This window comes from Marmota monax, unplaced genomic scaffold, assembly GCF_021218885.2.
Source record: "Marmota monax isolate L192 unplaced genomic scaffold, Marmota_monax_Labrador192_F-V1.1 WCK01_AAM20220418_F8-fsc00271, whole genome shotgun sequence".
In the NCBI taxonomy this organism is placed as follows: domain Eukaryota; kingdom Metazoa; phylum Chordata; class Mammalia; order Rodentia; family Sciuridae; genus Marmota; species Marmota monax.
This window is the reverse complement of record NW_026694659.1, coordinates 936,066-959,629: the sequence shown is the minus strand read 5'-3', so window position 1 is coordinate 959,629 and position 23,564 is coordinate 936,066. Positions and strand designations below refer to the sequence as shown.

At 41.5% G+C, this 23,564-nt stretch overlaps 1 protein-coding gene across 2 annotated transcripts in view; it reads left to right on the top strand.

Moving 5' to 3' along the window:
• The first annotated feature begins 417 nt into the window (after positions 1-417).
• Gpr45 (G protein-coupled receptor 45) overlaps positions 418-23,564 on the top strand; it is a 95,544-nt gene continuing 72,397 nt past the window's right edge. The window contains exons 1-2 of one of the 2 annotated variants that reach the window (XR_009224778.1): positions 418-663; positions 926-3,461. The gene's annotated coding sequence lies outside the window, so the exon portion shown is untranslated. Of the gene's footprint in view, positions 664-925; positions 3,462-23,564 lie in introns of those variants that run through there. The other variant, XM_046423296.2, reaches the window with a different exon arrangement.

The window sequence follows — 23,564 nt, the reverse complement described above, 5'->3', positions numbered from 1 at the left end:
CTCTCAAAGGGCTCACGACCCCGGCGCTCTCCTCTCAGCTTGCCTCTCCTTAGCCCTGCCTCTTGGGCACTCAACCTTCCAGGTCTCAGTTTTGTTGTTCTTAGAATGGTTGGCTCCTCTGAAGCAGAGGTATGCAGGCGTCCCAAGAGGAGGTAGGTGGGAGGCCTCTCCGAGCTGGGCAGGTGAGCCTGGGATTCTAGCATTTTCATGAGATTGCTCGCGGACGCTTGGGTGGGTGGAGACGATCACGATTAAGAAGGAACACACATACACGCACATACACACACGCACACACGCACAACCCTCCCTTCTTCCTTCCAGTCCTCTTCCTTTCACCCCGCCCTCTGGGGGGCGGTGCCCTGGTCCCTGGGGAGGTTCCCTGGCTGGGGGCTCCGGAGGATTGCGCCTAGCCGGGTGGCGGGTTGCCTGAGGAGGATTTGGGCTCCGGCTGCTGCAGCCTGGTGGCCAGCACCGCGGGGCCCCTCCTCTGCGCCGCCCTCGCCACTGCCACCGCCGCCACCGCCTCCTCCTCTCACTCCTCCTCTTCCTCGTCCTCCCGATCCTCCTCCTGGTCCCCAGCAGCCGCGGCTCGGGGAGCATCCGGCAGCGCAGCGGGCGCGCACCCTTTGTCTCTGGCCGCCGTGCGCGGGGCCCAGCGCAGGCGTAAGTGATGGGTGGCCGGGTCGCAGGGGGCTCGGCGGGGAGCGGGCCGGGGTCTCGGGCGCTCCCTGCAGGGGATGCTGGGCGGGCTCTATCCTCCGGATTCGCGCCACTTGGGGTGCCGGGCGGTGGCGGCGCGCGGAGGGGCGCGGAGCCGGGAGCTGCGGCCAGTCGGGCCGCGGAGGGGCTGCAGGTTGGCAGGGCGCCGCAGCCGCGCATCCGTGGACGTGCGGCTTGGGTGCAAATCCTGTTTCTCTGGGCGCAGGCCACGCGGGGACGGAGGAGGCAGAGAGGACGGGCAGTCATGGAGAAACGGGAGAGAGGAGCCGGCCGAGCGTCACCACCACCACCATCACCATCACCACCATCACCACCATCCCTGACCGCCGCCCATCCCACCCCCAGCCTCATCGTCCATCTCATCTCCCGTGCAATGCCAACTTATCAGACACTGTCCTTGTCATCGGGTAATACTCTGAAAAAAAAAAATTATGGAGTGAGCCAAATTAGGAATAAGTACCTCTGCTGTGCGCCATTCATCTTGGGGTTGCCACTTACCTACCTCAGTTTTCCCATCAGGAAAAGGGACACTGCGAGGCTTCATCCCTCAGTCAGACTGAGGAGGTTTGGTGGCTTTCAGATTTTCTAAGGCTGGCGCTAGAAGAGACCTAGATGTAACAACTCTATTGGTAATAATGATGAATATGATGGTAATGTCCTCATTAGATTAGATAATTGAGAGTTTAAAAACTTTCTCTCTGATCTTTGGGTGTCAAAATACCAATAGTAAATCAAAAATAAGAAAAGTCAAACTTCCACTACACTATTGCTCAATAGAAGCAAAAAAGATTCTTTTGTAGGAAAACCATTCCAGAAAACTAAGGGCAGTAACTTTGATCTGATGTGTGGACAACGCTGTTTAGTGCCAAGTGATTGTGTGATGCTCATTATTTTGGATGTGTACAGTGTCCCTGGGTGTTTTTCACCCTACCTGGAAAATGTTTTGATTACTGCATTTCAAAACTGGCTTTCACCCTTCGAAGGGACTGCTGACCAGTCATATCCACAGAGATTTCAAGAATGTTAGGAAGTCCTGTCATGGGAACCTTCTTTAGAAAAGCAAAACACAGAAAACAACCTTCTAAACCCACCACCTTTCTCTAGAAAATGAACCCTGAATTTCCATGTTTTATGTTTTGTTCTAAGAAAGACTACTAGACCATTCTGAATTTCTTGACAAGATGGAAATTTTTTCTTCCCCCCCCAATCACCATATCATGTCTCCTCATTAATAGGACTGTAAAGGCCCACATGGCATAGTTTGCCTTGTGTCTTTATTTCTTCAGTGCAGAAAACAATAAGTGATATTATTAAAAATAGTGTGGACCCAGCTGAGCTGCAGTTGTCATTACCATAGTTTAAGATCTCAGATGTTGAAGTATAATTACACACCATTAACTCAAACCTCCCTAATTTGTGAAGCAGGATTTTAAAATAGTGTATGTAATTTTGTGGAAAATGACTTTGAAGTAATGTCTTTTCCTAAAAATATTTCAGGGCCTCAAGTTTAAGTAAGGAGTAGTCAATCTAAAATAATCACATTTCAGACACAGATTCAAATAATAACTTCACTATGTTTTAAATTCCAGATCTTTGGGATATATTTAGCACCTTAAGAAAGCTTTATGTCTTTGATTGTATATTAGTTCATCCTGGCTGGAGTTGCTATAATAAAATCATAGGGTGATTTACAGACTATAGAAACATATTGCTCACAGTTCTAGAGTCCAAGATGGCAGTGTCTGGTGAGGGCTTGTCTACTTTGTAGATGGCACCTTCTCAGTGTCTTCACATGGCACCATGGACAAGAGGCTTCCTTGGGCCTCTAATTTTTGAGACAGAGTCTCCCTTTGTTGTTCAGGTTGATCTCAAACTCATCATCCTCCTGCCTCTGCTTCCTGAGTAATTGTTACTACAGAGGCATGACTTCTGGCTATGGGCCTCCTTTATAAGGGTGCTAATCCCATTCTTGAAGGTGAGCTGTCATGACATAATTCCTTTCTAAACACCCACCTCTTAATCCTACTGCAGGGGGGGAAAGGGCTAAAATAGAATTTTGGAGGCACACAAACATTCAGACCATAGCAAGTTGTCACTGAGTTTTGTTGTTTTTTATATAAGAATTGGACCCAGGGGCACTTAATCACTGAGCCACATCCCCAACCCTTTCTGAAATATTTAGAGACAAGGTCTCACTGAGTTGCTTAGAACCTCACTAGGTTGCTAAGGCTGGCTTTGAACTTGCAATCCTCCTGCCTCAGCCTCCTAGGTCACTGGGATTACAGGCATGTGCCACCCTGCCTGGCTATTGAGTTCTATTATTATTATGTCCCACATGAATGATTTTAGCCCATGTTATTTTTTATATCTCCATATAAATTATACTATAATTTAAAATTATTCATTCATTTTGGCTTGTTTTATTTTTTGGTAGTGCTGGGAATCAAACCCACGGCCTCATACATGCTGTACCATGGAGCTAATCTTCCATCCTTCATTTGATTTTATTGAGGTATTAGTTACATACACAAAATGCATAATTCTTCACGTACAGCTTTAATAATTTTCACCTGTGTATATATCCTCCTATAACCTCCAAGCACAAAAGGGGCAGAATATTTCCATCATTCTAGAATATTCCTTAATGAGCCTTCCCTGTTAGTATCCTTCAGACATAACCACTACTTTACTTCTATTAACATATAAATTTTTAAAAATAATTTCTAAATAGTCTTTTACATTTTGACCCATTAAGTTAGTTGGCCTTATCCTTCAGCGTTTCTGACTGAGTCCTCTCCTGGGGCGGTAACTGCAGACGTGAACTTGTCCTGCGTATGTACGTGGCACTAATTAAACAAGCAAGGGCGAAACCTTGCGCGGATGCGGAGGGTCTGAGGAACCAGGGAGGCCTTAGCTAAACCAGTTTGGTTTTGTTTGATGGGATAACTGGAAGACTTATGGAATTTTTAAGATTGGAAAATGAAAAATGGGTAGACGTTAGCCAGATAAAACATGGGTTAAGAGGAGAAGGGTAGCACTACTCCAGGTGGAACATCTTGAATCATGGCTCAGAAATAAAAATAAGTTGAAGATGCTCCGTGTGGGGGCGCTGAGGACTGAGGCAGGAGGAGGGACCATCACAAAGACCCACTGCCCTGCTGAGGGGCGGGGCTGTGCTCTAAGAGCGAGGGGACTGACATGGTGGACATGGGCGAGAGAGAGCCCAGCACTGGCTGGATGCTGGTGGACCTGCGTGGAGGTTGTATGGGTGTGCAGATGATGGACGGGCACCTTGCCTAGGCGTAGCAATGGGAATGGAGTGAAGATTTAGAAGGCAAAATGAACAAATCTCTGAGGGGCAGGTTCAAGGTCTTTCTTCGGTCTTACGAGATGGATGGATGATAACTTTGGAAATATGGAGGAAGAATCAGATTGATATTATTTGATTTTTTTAATTTTTAAATTTTTAAAAAATTGCTGATAATTGTGTATAACAAGGGAGTGCAGTGTGATAATTCAGTCAATTAATATATTGTTCAATGATCACGATGATTAGATATTTGCTTTGGGAGCATTTGAGTTCCTCTCCTCTAGCTTTTCATAAATTTCTAAGGGACTGTCATGAAGTAGAGTCATCCTGCTGTGCTAGCAAACACTAGAATTTATTCCTCTTATTTAACTGCAGTTTGGTCCCCCTTCTGCAGCCTCCCTTCCTTTTCTCTGATCCATCCCTCTGTGAAGACATTTTGGTCACCAGCGAGCATATGGAACACTTAGGTAGAAACATCTAATAGGAAGTCGGAACAAATGTTGGTTGTGCATGTTCCACATGCCAGGCATGCTCTGTTCTTTGGAATGCAGTCAGGAAGAAGACCATAAACCCTGCCATAGTGAATCGCACAGCCAGTAGCCACAGTCTAGGGAACCACCAGGTTAAATTGAAAAGTGAAGGCTTCAGTGAATGAGATGGCTCAGTTAGATTTCAGTGAAAGCAGTGGCCTAGGACAAGATCCCAAGGAGCCCCAAGAGATAAGAAGGAACTGAGACTGGTTAACAGGGACAGCAAGAGAGGCTGGGCTTCAGAGGTGGAGGGAGAGGTCCCTAGTGTCACACACAGCTGAGAAACTGAGGTCTAGAGATGATCTATTGTGATGCTTTTCAAAGTGGGTTCTCCAGACCAGCAGTAGCAGCACCAATCCTGGAACTTGTTAGAAACTAGCAAACTCTTTAGCTCCACCCCAGGCTAACTCCATCTGAAACTCTGGGGGTGGGACCCAGCAATCTGTGTTGTAACAGTCCTTCTAGGGAATTTTGATACACACTAGAGTTTGAAAATCACAGCTCCATTGCATTAACTGATAAATAAGTAATTGGTGACTGGGAAATTTGGTGAATGTATTTTCGTAGAGGTTAAACCCAGTTTGAGAATTTAAAAAAAAATCTTCAGCAGGAATGTTAAAGCTTTTTAGTTTTTCAGTTTTGATTTAAGAAATTTCAAATGTTTTACTTTCTTTTGCATGGTTGGCTTTCTTTTTCTTCTATTTTACCAGCTATTTGATCATTGATTCATATTTGTTTCACTCTATTCTGACTTTTGAAGTTTTTTTTTTTTTTTCTTATCTACTTTGAAACACAGGGTCTCAACACAGGGCACCTGCATCATTGATCTGGTTCACCACCCTTGACTCTGAAATTGAGGAACTAAAATACCCAAACAGAGAGCAATCATGAAGATAAGTGAATCTCAGCCACCTGAAAAAACACCCAGATAGTTAAGTTAGCTCTTCCAAAAAGTTGCAAGACTATTAGAGACAGATTTCTAATAATTTGAAAATTCGTTATTCATGAGAAATAATTGGAAGTGTGCCCTTTTCATCTCAAGTGATCCAACAACGTAATCACAATTATTGTATTTCTGATGTACTTATGAAGGAAAAGACTCGTATTAACTAGGTCTTTTCCTGATCCTTTTGTTGATGGCCTCCCTATATTTTCTTGCAGTTGATAGGAAGAATTAGAGCATATTGCTTTGTTTTGCTATCACCATGGGAAAATAAATGGTAATTGAAGAGAAACTGATAACAGATATTACTTCTATTGCTATCCATGCTCAAAATGAAAACTTGGCTGTTTATAAGAATAAAATCTGGTAGGCAGTCCAGCACACTCTCTAGCAACACACACAAAGAAGGTCCCCAAAGGTTGAGTGAATAGATGGAGGGATGGGAGGGAGGGTGCATGGATGGATGGGTACATGAATGGACAAAGAATGGATAGATCAATGGATGGATAGATTAATGAGTGGGTGGATGTATGGATGAGGAGATAAAAGGATAGATGTGAATATAGGTATGGAAGGGCACATGAAAGAATGGATAGGTGGGTGAATGAATGGATGGATGAGTAGGTGGAGGAATCAGTGCATAAGGGGGTGGATGTCTGGATGGGTAAATAGATGGTTGTTGGAAGAGTGGATAAAAAGATGGTGTTGGAGAGTTCTGCCAAAAGAGGGAAAGGCAGTGTTTTGTTTTGTTTTAAATATATTGTTTCTCTTGAGTAGGGTAAAGTGAACTGAGCTGAAAATTTAAAGGTTTTAGAGATGCTACCACTCATTTCTAATGTTATCCTATATAAATTCTGTAGCATCTCTTACTCCTCCTGTTAGTTTTGAGATCAGGACCAAATAGTATAATGACCATAAGCATGTTGTTGAAACTGCAAAGTGTCATCGGAATGTAAAGACTGTTTGTTATGTGTGGTTAGATAATGAAGTATAGTTTGGGGGTGCTTTTTCTCTTCTTTGGGGATATCCTGGGAATTCTATGTGTGTACAAGCTCTCTTCGTTGGGGAAGAGCCTACTCCTGTCTGCAATGGGTGATATAGTGATCTTGGCTGAATGAATACAGTGTTGTTCTATTTATGGTTTGTGGGTTGGAAGCACACATTACCAGAATGTCAAATCTGCCATTTATTGATTAAAGCAAGATGAAAATATACAGAGTTAAATTTGATACAAAGAGAAATACTAGACAAATTATGGCACAGGTGAGAGTTAACTCTCTATGGCGATAGTTGTGAAGGCAGTGGACACCAATATGACTAACTTCTGGTCACCTCAAGCTTAATGTAGCCAAGAGTGAGGTGCATAAATGTAACCTGAAGTTAATTGCTACTGAGAATATATCATGAGAAATTTGTTTTATAAGCCAAGGACAAGACAGGGGCACACTATTTCCACTGACCTGCACGTGCTACCAGCCCTCGAGATGGGCCAGCTGGTGTCTTCACTGACGGTAGAGTGCTGTCACAGCATTGTCTTTGCAAGCCGATTCTCTTAAATAGGTGTTGGTATTGCCACTTTTATGGATGAAGAAGGAGGAGAAGTACTCCCTGTTGAGACCTGCTGTGGTCTGGATGTGGTTTGTCTCCCAAGGATTCATATGCTACAAGCTTGATCTCCACTATGGGATGTTAGGAAGTGATGGGACCCGTAAGAGGAGGGTCCTAGTAGGAGGCTATGAAACCAGCTCCTTCCCTCTCTCTGGCTGCCTGTGTTGCCCTGAGATCTTTTCCTATCATACACACCATTGTGGTACCATCCACCATGAGGTCCTCACCAGAATCAACCTAATGCTGGCCCCATACTCTTGAATCTTCAGAACTGTGAGCTAACCAAACCTCTTTTCTCCATAAAGTATCCAGTCTCAGGTATTTTGTTATCTTAACATAAAATAGACTAACAGGAAACCACAGAACAGGGAACTCAATTCAGATGTTTTGGCAAATTAAGTTTTCTTTTCACCTGAGAACGTCTCAGTAATAAAGCTTTCAGTAAATTATGGATCATAGCCCAGAAGTGTCAGCCTGTGAATCTTGTTTATGTGTTGATTCTTTTGAAGAAACTTCAAATAGGTGGAAATGGGATCATAACTTGCCAGTTGACAGCAAATAGCACACAATGCAAACAATACTCAAAAAACAGTGTGCTCCCCACCCCAAGTGCCACTGATTCTGGCACAAGTGTGGGAGCCTCCTACTCAAACTTGAGTTGCATATTAAAGCAAATTTGAACATTGAGCTAGCACCTCTGGGTTGCATTCATGGGGTATATCCTTCCATTGGGGGCATCAAAAGTATAAAGGCATGAAGCTTTTTAGCAAAGAAAGGGTTGACATTTTCAGGAGTGTCATCTATAGTAAGTCCCTGTAAAACTTACTCTTCTAGCTAATTCACAGGAAGAAAACAGATGCATTCAATTATAATCAATTTATTCATACTTCTTACAAGCATCTGTGGAATGCTATGACACTCAAGAAGCCATATAGAAATAAGGAAGTTTGGTCTCAATAACCCTTTTTCTTTATGTCCACTTAATGTTTTACAAAAAAAAAAAAAGCAAAAGAATTGAGATGAAAATTAGTTAATAAAGAAATAGGATTTTTGAAACTGTAGGAATGTTAACGAGAGTACCCTTTTGACTTTCATGTTCATTATCAGCTTCAAACACTCAATTCTGTTTCAAAATTGCTTCTCTGCTCTGGGGATTTGGTAAGAATTTCTTTGCTAATGTCACAGAGGTCTTCAAGAAGCCTGATGCTAGGAATTTTGTTTGGGATTTGACAACTGACTGTATTTCCTAAGACAGAAGGCCTCGTGATTGCTGTCCAAACCAGGTCACAACACTTTCTGTGGAAGACTGTCTCCAGTCTAGATGACTAGTTCAAGGAAAGTGCATGAACTTGGAAACAGGACACCTGAGTTCTAGAAAAATCATATTCTCGAGTGCACAGAGTACCGGTTTGCATCTGAAGCTTGGTGAGGCCATTCAATATGCTGATTGACTCAGATTATTTTCCCCTCTGTGCCTCAGTTTCCTCATCTATAAATTGGAGGTTATAATAGAGACTTGTAGGGACATTGCAGGGGTCGACTAACACTTAAATGGAAGAATTCCCATATATCAGGAACCATATTAGACATTTCTTTATATTTCATTAAACATTTTCATTATTTCACTTGATCCTTACAATACTCTATGAAGGAAGCATGATGCTTAGCCCCAATTTGCAGATGAGGTTATGTGCTGTACTGTCAGTGTCTAGAACAAGCAGACCCTCAGCAAATTCAGGATCCACAGGTCTAGTCTTTCCAGACAGTCAGCTGTCTGTGTGCTCAGCTTCCGCGGGCTTCCGTCTCCTCATGAAGTGGTGAAGGCAGTGGATCCTGCCCTACCATTGGGCAGTAGGTTCATGGGGGACATTCACATGAAATTTTGTCTATGAAAGCATTTCATGATGGGGACCTGCTCTAGCCATGTGTATAGCCATGGTATACCAGGTTGGTGGGGCCACTGATTGCACAGTTGGATACCAGGCATGGGGCCCTGCACTGAGGGCCCGACAAGAAGGCAGAGACACCCATAGAAAGGGTCTTTCTGTGCTTCTCTCTCTGGTCTCAGATCCACATCTGGTGCTCGGGCTCCTCACCAGCTGAAACTTTGAATGACTCTGTTAAGCAAGAGCTTTGCCTTCCGGGGGAGGAGGAGAGCCGAGATGGGGACAAGATGAGCGATTGGCTGCTTAGTGACGACTGTTTCTCTCTTTGGATGCTCAAGTGTAGAGCATATTTCTTGAAAGGATTCTTCCATCTGCATTTCTGCTTCCTGCCAAGTGGCCACTGGGCTGGGTGACTGGCTGCACTTCCTCGTTACTCTTTCCATGTTCTAATCACAAGCAGAGTAGGAGGTGCCACGGGGATGCCTTTCAGGTTGGGCTCAGATCCTAGTGGTGGCAGGGAGCATTTTTTCATTGGGCAATTATTGGACAGAGTGGAAAAGAGGAAGAACCCTGTCTTTCTGGGATTCAGGAATGAGGATCAGAAGGGATTAGTGGAGAGATGAGATCACACTCTTGTGACCAATGGCTTCAGTCTCTCCCTTTCTTCAGGAAGGAGAAGAGAAGAGAAAGGGCACCTGGTTGATCTGGGCTGTGGTTGTGTCTGTGTTCAACACACTGGGGGACAGGTACATTCCTGTTAATCTGAGCCTGGGTTCCACGAGTCCTGATTGGAGTCTGCTCCAAGTTGGACTGTGAGAACTTTTGCCTTTTAGTGCAAAAGCTGTCAACACTGCCTGGGTTTCTTACATGTAGCTCAGAACAACAACAAAAAAAAATGTAACCATTGGTAGGAGAAAGTTTATTACTTATGTGATGTTCTCCATGTGATTTATGACAGAACTAAAATCGAGCTTGAAATGAAAATGGATCAAAATTAAAACAATTCACCTTATCCATGGTGAGTCAAACAAATTTTCATTTGTGCACTTGCTAATTTTTCTTCTGTGCTATATCCAAGGAATGAAATGAATATAAGACAAATTGGGGGGGCTTGGGGTGTGGCTTAGTGGTTGAGCACTTGCCTAGCCTACAAGAGGCCCTGGGTTTTGTTACCAGTGCTACAATTAAAAGTGAAAAAGCAAAACAGTTTCAAACATTTTACCTTGACCTTCAAATGCAAGGACATGCAGTGAAAGTCCATGGGACACTTAAGTGCACAGAAACCTTGGTCTCCACCTCAGCAGGTTTAACTAACAAAGCCAACTTGACAGGCAGAAAACTTTCTAGAATGTTCTGCCTGGTGCAGTTTACAAGAGATAACATGGAGGGTTGAAAAGAACATTGGACAGGAGAGAGGAGCCTTGGTGTTGGTTCTACCTACACATCTAACATCTGCAGGTCACTTCATCTTTCTGGGTCTTGGTTTCCTCTTTTGTGAAACAGGAGTGTAGGGTCCATGAATTCAGAGGTGTCTCCCTGCTGTGCGATCCTCTGACTCCACAGTTCCATTCCTTCCTGTGCCTGTCTCTGTCTCCTTTCTGCTACTTCCTGAACTCAACATCCGTTAGCTGTGTGTGCCGTTGCCATAATTACCCAATCACGGAACACCACATGGTGGAAACTAAAGTCACTCCTATTTATGTTAAACTGTTTCATTATTTTGGAGGGAAGGCGGGAGAAAGCTCCAGGCATGAAGCTCTGATTACAGTAATATAGTACATTAGATTACAGTTCTCTTTTGCCCTATTTCATTGATGATGTAGCCCTGGAAATCCAAGCCAAGAGTTTTCTTTCTATGCTAACATTGCTGATATTCCACACATCCCACAAGAGACCAGCACTTCTGAATCAACAAGGTGGAAAGAGTGTGAGCCTCAACGTACAGAGCGTGAGTGAGAGGTAGGGCAAGGGCTGCACTCGCCCCACAGAGCGCTCATTGGTGACAAACACACATTCTGGTGCTGGCCTGGGTGCTAGCGCTCTGTGTCTTTGGCTCAAGGATCCCCAAAACTGTACCTCCCAAATTGTATAAATGTGCCATTAAGAGGCCTCACCCCCAGACAGTACAATGGTGAGGTATCTTTCTAGAATGTTCCTTTTTAAAAATATATTTGTTGCAGAAAAACTATTAGCCATATAATAAAATAAAATGAATTTTATTATGGAGTTGAATGCAAACTTGCACAAACATGTAATGTGAAACAGAAGCTTGAGAACTAGAGACTCATTGGGGCATTCTTCCAGAGGCTCCTTGTATTGCTCCACTGCTCAGATGCTTTGATGAAAAATACTGCACATGGCTGTTGCTAATATTTATTGAGGACCATGAGCTGTTCTAAGCATTTTTATGTGATTCGCTGCAGGTGCTCTCTTTATCCCCAGTTTACAGATGAGGAATCTCAGCTTCATAGGACTTAAGTGATTTGTGCAGTGTTTACAAGGCAAGTAAGAGGCAGAGCTAAGACTTCAACCCAAGCAGCTTCTCTTTTGTGCCACTCTGGATGCTGCCACTCACCCCTGACAGAGAAAGCACCTGTAGCCACAAAGTGTGCTGTCATAAAGACATGGTAGGTAGACCTAATATCAGCAAAGGAGCTCAAGAGGGGTGCTCTCCAGAATTGCTTCCAAGACACACATGGTGGACTTATCTCTACGGCTTCCCTCCCTAGACTTTCAGAGAAGCACAGGGCAGAACAACCTCTTCTAGAACCGGCGCACCTTCCAAAAGTAAGCAGATGTTCACCATCGTACCTCCCAAGCCCGCCCAGTCAGCCCAGCCTCACCAGCCACTGATGGATCTGTTCTCCTTTCTAAACCACAGATCCAAGAAGCCCTGATTCTGTCTGTGCAAGAGGAGAGAGCTCACGAGGACTATATGTTCTGTCTGGTGTCTAGGACAGGGATTGAACATAAGTTTAAATAGAAAAGTAAGAAAACATCTTGGTTGTTGATAAGGGAAAGGCATCATCTTGAGTTGGGTAATTTAGGAAGATTTTCTCAAGACAGTGGACCCTGACCCCAGAGGGCAAGAGGCACTCTAAGTAGAAGGAAGAATGGGTCAAAAATGCACAGCCTGTGTCTAGCATCTGGAAGTGGACCATTTGGGCTATAGAATCAAACCGCATGTGAAAGCAGGGAAGATACGGCTTTCGTGGGAATCTGAGCCATTACATTGATGGCTTTGAACCCTAAGCTAAGGGATCTGAGTTTAATCAAGTAGTCAATGATGAGCTGTTCAAAGATACAGAGGAAAAGGATAAGATTTATGGTTATGTTAATAAGCCTGGCTGCAATTGGTAAACAGGAGAGACCCAAAGAAAAAGATATCAGTGTAGACACTAAAAAGGAAGGCATTTAAATAATTCAAGCAAGAGGCGATGTGTTTCTGAACAGGGCAAGGGCTTAGAACATAGACAGGGACGACTTTTAACTTGGACAGTTTTGAGGTGGTGAAATATTCTAATATTGTTCCAGTACTGGGAATGGAGGCAGGTACAACTCCTGAAGCAAGGAGAAAAATGGTTTAAAAAAATGGATTTCTGCTTCTAGAAAGCTGGAGTAGAAGTGATTGTCCTTACCCTTTCTGCTAAGTACAGCTAAAATCTTGAACATCACAGATAAAAGAAATATAACAAGACTCCAAAAAAGCAGAAGAAGGCAGACATACTAGGATTTCTGGACTTGAAGAATGACATGATGGTAGGTTACTTGGGTTTTTTGTCTCTTAAGTCCCAGTGTATTATTCTGCATTTTTGTTACTATAATGCAATACGTGGGACAGGCTACTTTATGAAGAAAAGAGGTTCATTTTGGTTCACAGTTCTAGTTCAAGGTCAAAGGCCTGCATCTCATGATGCTCTTCTTGCTGGCAGAGCCCCAGGATGTTTCAGGACATCACATGGAAAGAGACAGCTTGCGTATGGGTATATATCCTCTGTTTCTCTCCCTTTTAAGATAAAGCCAATCCAGGGGCTTTATTCTGATGACCTCATCTACCCCTAATCACCTCCAGATGCGCCTCCCAATCAGATTAAGTTTCTACTTTCTTAATACCTCACAGTGGAAATTAACTTTCAATGCATAAAGCCTTGGGGTACATACTCTATGGTATCCAAGCCATAGCACCCAGAGTCTTATAGCATATTGAGCATGAAAATCCAACTACCAATCCCTAACAGGATTCCCTCTACATGAAAAGAGCATCACAATGCCAACTACGAGAAGCAGATGCTTGCAGACGTTGGCCAACTGCATCTTCTACAGGGGCAGAGTTACCAAGGAGGAGTCGACATACAAGGCACTCACTCGTTGGAACAGTGCTTTGCTCACAGCAAGGAGAAGAGAAGCAGCAAGATCAGTATCTGCAGCAAGTGCCAATCTCTTAGGGCAGAGGTTCCCTCTTGATAGCTGACACAAGGCAGCACACTGCACACACCACTCCGTGAGGTGCAAATTCCCTGTTCTCTGCCCATAGAAGGAAGATGTGCTCTTGGGATTGCTAGTTGCCAAAAAATGCACACATCTAAACAGTATAAGTGCACTCACTGGTTAACCAGGACAGGGCAAATTTTTCTCTTAATAAGGAATAACTTCAGCCCCATGTCTCCTTAGAACCTGGGTTCCATGCAGGAGAATGTTCCAAGTTCAAGGCAGTGATTGGCCATTTGGAAGGGAGGTGACAGGCTGCATAATGGCTGCTTCCCCAAAACAACATAAAATTTCAAATATCTAGGCTTCAGTGGAAACCACTCATCATACAAAGCATCAGGAGGACCTCAACTTGAGTGAAACAATACCAAGATGGTAAACAGGTAGGAATTATCCGACAAGGATTTTAAAGCAACAATTATAGAAACACTCTGAGCAATAGCAAGCACAGGGAAAATAGAAACTCTCACTGAAACACAGAAGACAATTAAATGGAAATTTTAGAGCTGCAAAATATGATAAATAAAACAAAGATTTTAATAGATGAAACTAAGAGCAGAATGAATGGGAGAGAGGATAGAATCCGTTAACTTGAAGATAGAGAAATAGAATCTACCCATGCAGAATAACAGAAAATAGACTGGGAATTAAAAAAAAAGGAGCGCAGGGAATTGAGAGTTTGTAAGGAAAGATCAAACTTCATGTGTTAGTCAGCTATACTGTGACAATGTACTCCACAAGAACAACTCGGAGGAGGGAAAGTTTATTGTGGCTCATGATTTCAGAGGTTCAGTCCATGGCTGACTGACTCCATAACTCGAGGCCTGGGGTGAGGGGGACTCTCATGGCAGAATGTGTGGGGAAGGAAAGCTTCCCAGATGACAGCTAGGAAACAGAAAGAGCTTGAGTGCACAGAGCAGGGATAACACCGTCCCCAAGGGCCACACCCCCGTGGAGGACCCACTTCCTCCAGCCATGCCCTGCCTACCTGCAGTTACCAACGGTTAATTCATTCACATTATTAATCCATCAAGTGATATATCCACTGACTAGGTTACAGCTGTCATAATCTGATAACTTCACCTCGGAACGTTCCTACATTGTCTTACACACAAGCTTTTGGGGGCCGCCTCATATCCAAGCCGTAACACTTCATGTCTTAGGAGTCCTGGATGGAGAGGATTAAAGAGACAGAATTGAAGCAGCACTCAAAGAAAAAACGACTAAAACTTTATTGCATTTGATGAAAGATAGGAGAAACTGCATCAAGAAATGGAGAAAACCCCAAACAAAATATAGAATAAAAATAAATACCAAGACACATCATTGTTAAACCTCTAAAAACCAAATGCAATGAAAAAATGCTGAAAACAGGAGGAGAAAAATGATGTCTTATCATCTAGGAGAAAACCAGCTAAAACGAAAGCAGCCTTCTCATCAGAAACCATGAAGCCAGAAGAACATGGCACAATGTTTTTTTTTTTTTAGTCTTGAAAGAAACAGCAACTCGGAATTTTATATCCAGTGAAAATATCACAATAATGAAAGAGAAATTAAGAAATTTATTTTCAGATAAAGGAAAAATCAGAAACTTTGTAAATCTACTTTACAATAATAGGTAACTACCCTAAAATGACAAAAGGCATTTTTCTAAAAGAGTGGAAATAGAAAAAGAAAGATTCTTCTCCCCTAAACTATCACCAAGATTCTCAGTCATTGCACAGGAACAATGCCCAAGTTGTTATGAGGCCCTCTTTATCCACCAACAAGCCCAGAATCTGTGTCTGAGCTCACCTGTCTCTACTCTGCCTGAGGATAAGACCAATGCCCTCATTAAAGCAACTAGTGTAAATGTTGAACCTCTGTGGCCCGGGCAGTGTGCAAATCACCCAGCCAATGGCAGGACCCAGTCTGCAACACAGGGGCCAGTGGACCTGCTCTAGCAGAGGGTCTCTCCTCCTCCACCACTGCTACTCCTGCTGAGAAGAAAGTGGAAACCAAGAAAGGAGAATCTGAGAAGTCTGATGATGACATGGGCTTTGTTTGTTTTTAATTAAAACTCTTTTGCAACATGTTCAATAAAAAGCTCATCTTTTTTTAAAAAAAAAAAATCAGAGAACATGACAGAAGAAAGTACGAAAATATAGGGAGAGAGGATGAGCTTAACTTTTTATGTGTGAATTTATGTGGGAGTTTTTTCAAAGTTATGTTTGATGGTGGAAACAAAAATGATAACATGCCCGTGGCAGCGGTGCACACCTGTAATCCCAGCGGCTCAGGAGGCTGAGGCAGGAGGATCGCAAGTTCAAAGCCAGCCTCAGCAAAGGCAAGGTGCTAAGCAACTCAGGGAGACCCTGTCTCTAAATGAAATACAAAATAGGGCTGGGGATGTGGCTCAGTGGTTGAGTGCCCCTGAGTTCAATCCCCAGTACCTCCCGCCCCACAAAAAAAAAAAAAAAGATAACATGATAAAATGTGGCTCTTAAAGTATGGAGAAGAAATGTTTAAGACCATTATGATATGAACAAGAGAAGGTAAAGGCCAAAGGGACAAAGAACACAGTGGAACAGAGAAACAACAAAAAGAAGAAAGAGAAACAAAGGGACAAACAAAAACAAAGGGCAGGCTTCAGCCCTGTGGGTAATTACACTAAATGTAAATGAGTAGATTTAAAACATGATATACCTGTATGCTAAAAGAAATTCATTTCACATGTAATAATATAGGTCGATAAGTAAAATGATGAAAAAGTTATGTTAATATGGATTCTAGAAGAAAAAAATCCTATATTAATATCAGATGAAGTAGAATTCAGAGCAAAGAAAATTAACAGGGACAGAGTGGACCATTACACCATAGCAGTCCTCAATGCATACTCACTAAATGTAGAGTGCATAAGTACAAAGCAAATATTGATAGCTCTAAAGAAAGATGGATAGAGAAATAGACAAATCCAAAATTATAATTGAAGACTTCAATACATCTTTCAACAACACATTAAAAAGCCAGAAGAAAATCCACAAGAATTTAGAATAGAATAACACCATCAATCAATAGCATTAAGTCAACATTTATAAAACACCCCACTCAACAACAGTAGAATGCACATTGTTCTTTAGAACCCATGGAACCATGACAGATCATACCTGCACCATAAACTAAGCCTCAGCAAATTTGAAGGAATTGAAGTTTTGCAGAGTGTATTCTTTGATCACATTGGAATCCAACTAGAAATTGATACCAAGAAAAACTTCAAATGCTTGAAAATTAAATATCACATTTCTAAATAATTCATTGGTCAAAGAAAAATATTGATGGAAACAAAATATACTAAATCAAAATAACGTACAACATATCAAAATTTGTCAGGCACAGCTAAATCATTGCTGAGAAGCAAATTGATAACATTAAATTGTTACATTAGGAAATTTGGAGATGACTCAAATGAATAATCAAAGACTTCACCTCAAGAATATAAAGAAAAAGAAGAGCAAAATAAACCCAAAGCAAGTAGAAGGAAGAAAATAATAAAGATATACGCAGAAATCTGTGAATTAAGAAGCAGAAAAGTAGGCCAGGCGCAGTGGCATACGCCTGTAATGCCAGCGGCTTGGGAGGCAGAGACAGGAGAATCCTGAGTTCAAAGTCAGCCTCAGCAAAAGCAAGGTGCTAAGCAACTCAGTGAGACCCTGTCTCTAAATAAAATACAAAATATGGCTGGGGATGTGGCTCAGTAGTCGAGTGCCCCTGAGTTCAATTCCTGGAATCAAAAGAGAAGCAGAAAAGTAGAGAAATCAATATAACAAATAGCTGATTCTCCAAAAAGATTTTTAAAAACTGACAAACTTCTAGCAAGATCAACAAAAAGAGGACAGAAATGCCAATACCAGGAATGAGACAGCATATCACTGTAGTTCTTGCAGACAGCAAAAGGATAGCAAGAGAATGCAAGGAGCAACCTACACTTACAAGCTGACAACTTAGATGAAATGGATCAATTCCTCAAGAAGAACAAGCTACCACAACTGCTCCAGGATGAAACAGATACACTATATTTAATAACTGTAGTGCTATTTGTATAACACTATAGTTATTAAGTAAATTGAATTTCTAACTTAAAATTTCTTAAAAAAGAAATCTCCAGACAAGATGCTTTCACTGTAAAATTCGAACAAAAGATTAAGGAAGAATTGACACTCATTCTACTCAATGACTTCCAGAAAATAGAGGAGGAAGAAACTCTTCCAAATTGTCTTTAGAAAGCCATTATTACCTTGATATAAAAACCAGACATAAACAATACAAAAACGAAAAAGTAAACACCATCAATATATTCAAATTATTTTATAAAATATGCTAAGATAAAATCCAAATGTATTATACTTATAAAATGTATTATACTTGCAACACAACTAACTGGAGTTTATTCCAGATATGCAAAGTTGCTTCAATATATGAAAATCATTCAGTGTAATTCACCATATTAACATGCTAAAGAGGACTGATCGCAAGAGCCTATCAACTGATATGGAAAAAGCATCTGACAAAATCCAGCACCCATTCACAATTAAAACACTAAGAAAATAAGAAACAGAGGGGAATTTCCTCAACTTGACAAAGACATCCACGAAAGTCCCAGAACTGACATCACACTTAATTTTTAAAGACAATGTTTTCTGCCATAGATCAGGAACAAGGATGTTAGTTCTCACCACTCCTGTTACACAGTACAGTAGAGTTCTAGCCAGTGCAATAAGACAAGAAAGGAAAATACAAGGCATACAAGTTATAAAGGAAGAAATAAAATTGTTCTTCTCTGCCGATGACATATTTATCTATCTAGAAAATACCAAAGAATCTCCAAATATTCTCTTAGAATTAATAAGTGACACAATAGGATACAAGATTAATTAAGAAAAAATGTATTTTGATGCACTAGCAATCAACATCTGGAAACTGAAATTAAAAATACGAAACCATTTATAATCATTCAAAAACATCAAAATATGTAGGTGTATTTTTTTGGGGTGGGCGGGGTAGTACTAGTATTGAATCCAGGGCTTAGTGCTTGCTAGGCAAACACTCTGCTACTGAGCTACATTCCCAGGCCTAGGTATAAAAATTTCTTTAGAAAATCAAAAGATGTATAAAATGCTGAGAACTTGAAAGTTGCAAAACACTGACAAAAGATATTTTTTAAGATTTAAGTTAATACAGAAATGCATCATCTTTATGGATTTTAATACTCAGCATAGAAAACATGTCAGTTCTCTCCAAACTGATGTGCACGTTTAATGCAACTCCTATCAAAATACCAGGAAGATGTTTAGTGGATATGAATAAGATTATTTGAAAATGTATAAGAAAAAGCAAAGCAATTAGAATAGCTAAAACAAATACAAAAAAAAAAGTGGGATGAATTTGTGTACTTACTTTCAAGATTTGCTGTGAAACTATACTATGAAAGCCTGCACAGTATTGATAGAAGTCTGGAGACCTAGATCAATGTAGCAGAGCAGAGAACCCAAAGAGATCCACATGAGTATGACAAATTATTTTTAATAAAATGCCAAAGAAATTCAATGCAATTTAATGTAATGGTGCTGGCACAATTGGACATCTCCAGACCAAAAAAAAAAAAAAAAAGAAGAAAGAAAAAGAAAATCTTGACATAACCTCCCACCTTATACAGAAATTAGGATCATATTATTACGATAGCCTAGCCAGGGAGACTGCCTGCATCCCAGCTAACTGGATTGGCCAACCACCTGCACAAGAAACAAGCAATAACAGAAAAAGGAATTTTATGAAGTTTGGTCAAACTAGAAAGAAGCATCTAGATGCTTCTCCTCTGGTCTACAGAGGCAGTTACAACGTACAGAAACGAAAGCCAAGTGATACACATACACATATGTAGACTTAGCTAGGCTATGGTAGACATCGATGCCAGTGTTCATTTCCTGGGTGTCTGTCCTCAGTATGAGAAATTCATAAGTTAAAACAATTTGGAGCTTTTAATTCCAAAGGAGTCTGGTGGAATATGAATCATAGATTTTAATGTAAAATGTAAGACTATAAAACTTGTAGGAGAAAACATAAGAGGGCTTGGTGAAAGTACTTAGATGTGGCACTGAAAGCACAAACCATAGGATTAAAAAAAATACATTAAACTTTATCAAAGACTGAATCAAAAGAATAACCAGACAAGGTATAAACTGGGAAAAAGTATTTGCAATCCACATATCTGATAAAGGATTCCTATGTAGAATATATAAAGAGCTCTCAAAAGTCAATAGTAAAAAACAAAAAAATCTAACTAGAAAAGGGGCTACCTACATTACCATCCCCCTTCCTTCCAGAGACTCTCAAAATCGCCTACATTACACATTTCCCCTTCACCTGTAGAAATGGGTTATACAAGTTTCTGAGTAATTTTGTGTAGTGGTTATGCAGATTTCTGTGGATTTCCCATTTTACATGTTAATAAATTTGTAGATTTTTTTTTCTCCTATTTAATGTTGGTCTTTTTCCTCTGGCAAACTTCACAGGGTAGAAGGGAAATTTCCCTTCATTCCTATAATATGAAATACTGTCAAGAATGAAGAATCTGCATCTCATTCATTGCTGGGAGGAATGCAAAATATTATAGCCATTCTGCAAAGCCACTTGTCAGTTTCTTCAAAAAGAAGGAAAACACGAAAAACAACTGAAGACTAAACACATGTTTAACCACACCACCCACCCAGCAACTTCACACTTTGGCATTTATCCCAGGATAATAAAAATTTACATCCACATATAAAAACTTGCACTCTATTGTTTGTAGAAGCTTTGATAACAACCCCAAACTGGAAACAATAAAAATGTTTTCTAGCAGGTGAATGTTTAAGCAAATGCAGTACATCCATACCATGGTGCATTAGTCAGGGTTTTCTAGAGGAATAGAATCAACAGGGAGTATAATTATAAAAAGGGGATTTATCAGGTTGGCTTATGCAACCAGAAGCTGGATAGTCCACAATGGCCACCTGCAGGCTGGAGAGCTGGGAGAACCAGTAGCTGCACAGTCCAAGAAGTTGAAGCCCCAGAACAAAAGGGATCAAGGGACCAACGGTGCTATCCTAGTCTGAAATCAAAGGCTTCTGCAGAATCACGGGCAGAGTCCCCTTGGAAGAGAGAAGTGAGAGTCTGATACCCTCAGACAACTGCAGCAGCAACCAAGAACCCTTCCAAGAAGAATGGAGCTTGCATCTGTTGCGGCTTCCTTTTTCTTCCAACTTTTATTCCATCCAAGCCATTATCCTATTGGACAGTCTGCCCACACTTAGGGAGGGCCTCCATTTCAGTTGGCTACCCCACATGCCAATCATTCCTAGACACACCCTCATTGACACGCCCAGAAGCCTCTTAATCCTTGACATCTCTTAATCCAATCAAGTAGACGATTCAAATTAACCATTACAAATAATTGTTTATTGAGGGAATGCCCTAATTATTGCCTGAGACATATGTATTCTAAGAAATTATTTTTCTTAAATTTAAATTTAAGATACATTCTGGGTATCTTAAAGAAGTGTAGAGTAGAATAGTGGTCCTTAGAGTTTAGGAAGGGAAGGAGGTAGGGTGTAGTCAGTAGGTTTTGTTCATTTCAACTGACATAATCCACTGTCATTCAACCATGAGCAACTGCTTCACATCTCAGGTACCCTAGGTGGCTGAGGGGAGTGGGACAGGAGATTGCAGCACAGTGCCATAGAGCTGGTCACAAGTCAGGCTTACTCTTCAGTTTACCAATAGAGTGATGAGAACTAGTTTCCTCATCTGTGATACGGGAAGAAGAAGAAGTGAGGCTATTTAGTGAGTCTCTGAACATAAAAACCTATCACAACTGCAAAATCCAATATACCTGATGGCACATCACCCTATAAGCTTAGCCTGCTGCTTAGTCCCAGCAGAGGAGAGACACAAGAGTATGAGGATGAGCAAGTCTCCTTCCTAGGAGTCTTCCTGGACTCCAGTCAGCAGAGGAGAGACACAAGAGTACGAGGTACTAAGGCTTGAGGCAGGCCTGAGACACCTGGATGGGCTTCAGTTTTTGCTCCATCAAGGGAACTCCTCGCAGACAAAGGAGGTGAGATCAGTATGTGAAAGAGGGACTGCTGTCCTTTGCTTACAGCAGCACTATTCACGACAGCCAAGATAGAAAGTCACCTGAAACTGTTGCTCATTGATGGATGAATGGATAAAGAAAATGTAGCATATATTCACAATGTAACATTAGTCAGCTTTCAAGAATGACAACCTGTCGTTTGTGACCACGTGGATGGAACTAGAAGACATTGTGGTGAGTGAAATAAACCAGGTAAAGAAAGACAAATATCACCTATTCATATATGGAAACTAAAAATGATCTTACTGAAGTGTAGAGTAGAATATTGGTCCTTAGAGTTTAGGAAGGGAAGGAGGTAGGGTATAGAGAGGTATTGGACATGGGGTATTAAAGTACAATTAGAGTGAATTCTAGAATTCTACAGCAAATTGGATGACTATAGTTTGCAATCTACTGTATATCCCCGAAAAACAGAAGATAGGAGTTTGAAGGTTCCCATCACATAGAAATGCTAACAACTGATTTTATCATTACACGTTGTACATGTATTTTGAATTATTACACTGTACCTTATAAATATGTGCAATTATTATGTGTCACATAAAAATAATGCCATATTATTAACATCAGTAAGTGATTGCCTCAATTATTCACAAGTGCAAACATTTATTCTTATTCTCCTGGGTCTGCAGGTCCACTATGACTCAGCTGATCCAGGACAGGCTTATCTGTGAGATTTTTATTTAGGCTGTGGGACTGCAGGGCATGGCTCAGATCAGGTGGGAATTTAGATCTGACTCACCTATATTCATTTGGGCTCTAGGTTGAAGATCCTATCTACCCAGGGTACCTCTTCTCAAGGCCCCACCCACAATGGATATAGGTGGGAAGTGAATATTTGCTCAACAATAATCCAGTCTTTATGTGGTATGGGCTTTGGGTTAGGCCAAACTTTGGTTAAGGGTACATAAAACAATCTAACCCCACCTACTCAGATTAACAGTAACATTGTCTAGGTGCCTTCATCAAATCTCAGACCAGGAGAAAGCTGAGTGTGATTCCCTGGGATGAATGGGGGAAATTCTGATTCTCCTTGGATGAGCATGTCTCCTTCCTAGGAGTCTTCCTGGACTGCAGTCAGCTTCAAGAGCTCAAGTGGGTAGGTCACCCACTTGATGCTTCTTCATGGTGTAGAACATCTTTAATTTGTTTTCCTGGGTCTCCACGCATACTCCATCACCCCCCACCATTTCCATCGTTTTGCTGTTTTCTACCCTGCTAAGTTATATGATCTCTGGAGCAAAGGGCTCTCTTTTACCCTAGCATCTGCTTAGATTCTAGCACTAAGGAACCCACAATGGATCAGAGTAGGGAGGACAGTGAGATTGGGTATGTGTTCCTGGTGATGCAGTCTTGGACGATTGTGAGATAGTCTGAACTGTCCATAGTTCAGCCCTGAGCTTAGCTTACTGTGGGGTAGTCTTGGGCAGAGTCTGAAACACCTTGGGTGGTCTATGGAAAAGCCTCAGGATGATTATGGGATAGCTTTGGGCTAACCATAGGGTATCTTTGGGCTGATGGTGTCCCTCCTCAAATTACTCTGATTTGAATGTGTCATGCATTTCCTGCTAGGACCCTGACTGATACAGCTTAGATTTCAGGTTGGTCCATAAGAAATAAAAGGACCGTGATGTACAGGTTATGGCTAATGGTATTCCAACTATATATTTTAGTGTGTGTGTGTGTGTGTGTGTGAGAGAGAGAGAGAGAGAGAGAGAGAGAGAGAGAGAGAGAGGGAGAGAGAGAGAGAGGGAGAGAGAGAGAGGTAGAGAAATTGCTTTTGGCTTCCCTAAAGAAATCATGGGTGTGTAGATTTCTCCCAGTTTTTGTCCACAATCACACTCTAACCCCATTGCCTAGAAAAGCACTGGCCATATAGGAGGTGTTTAATCAACGCTTAAAGAATTCT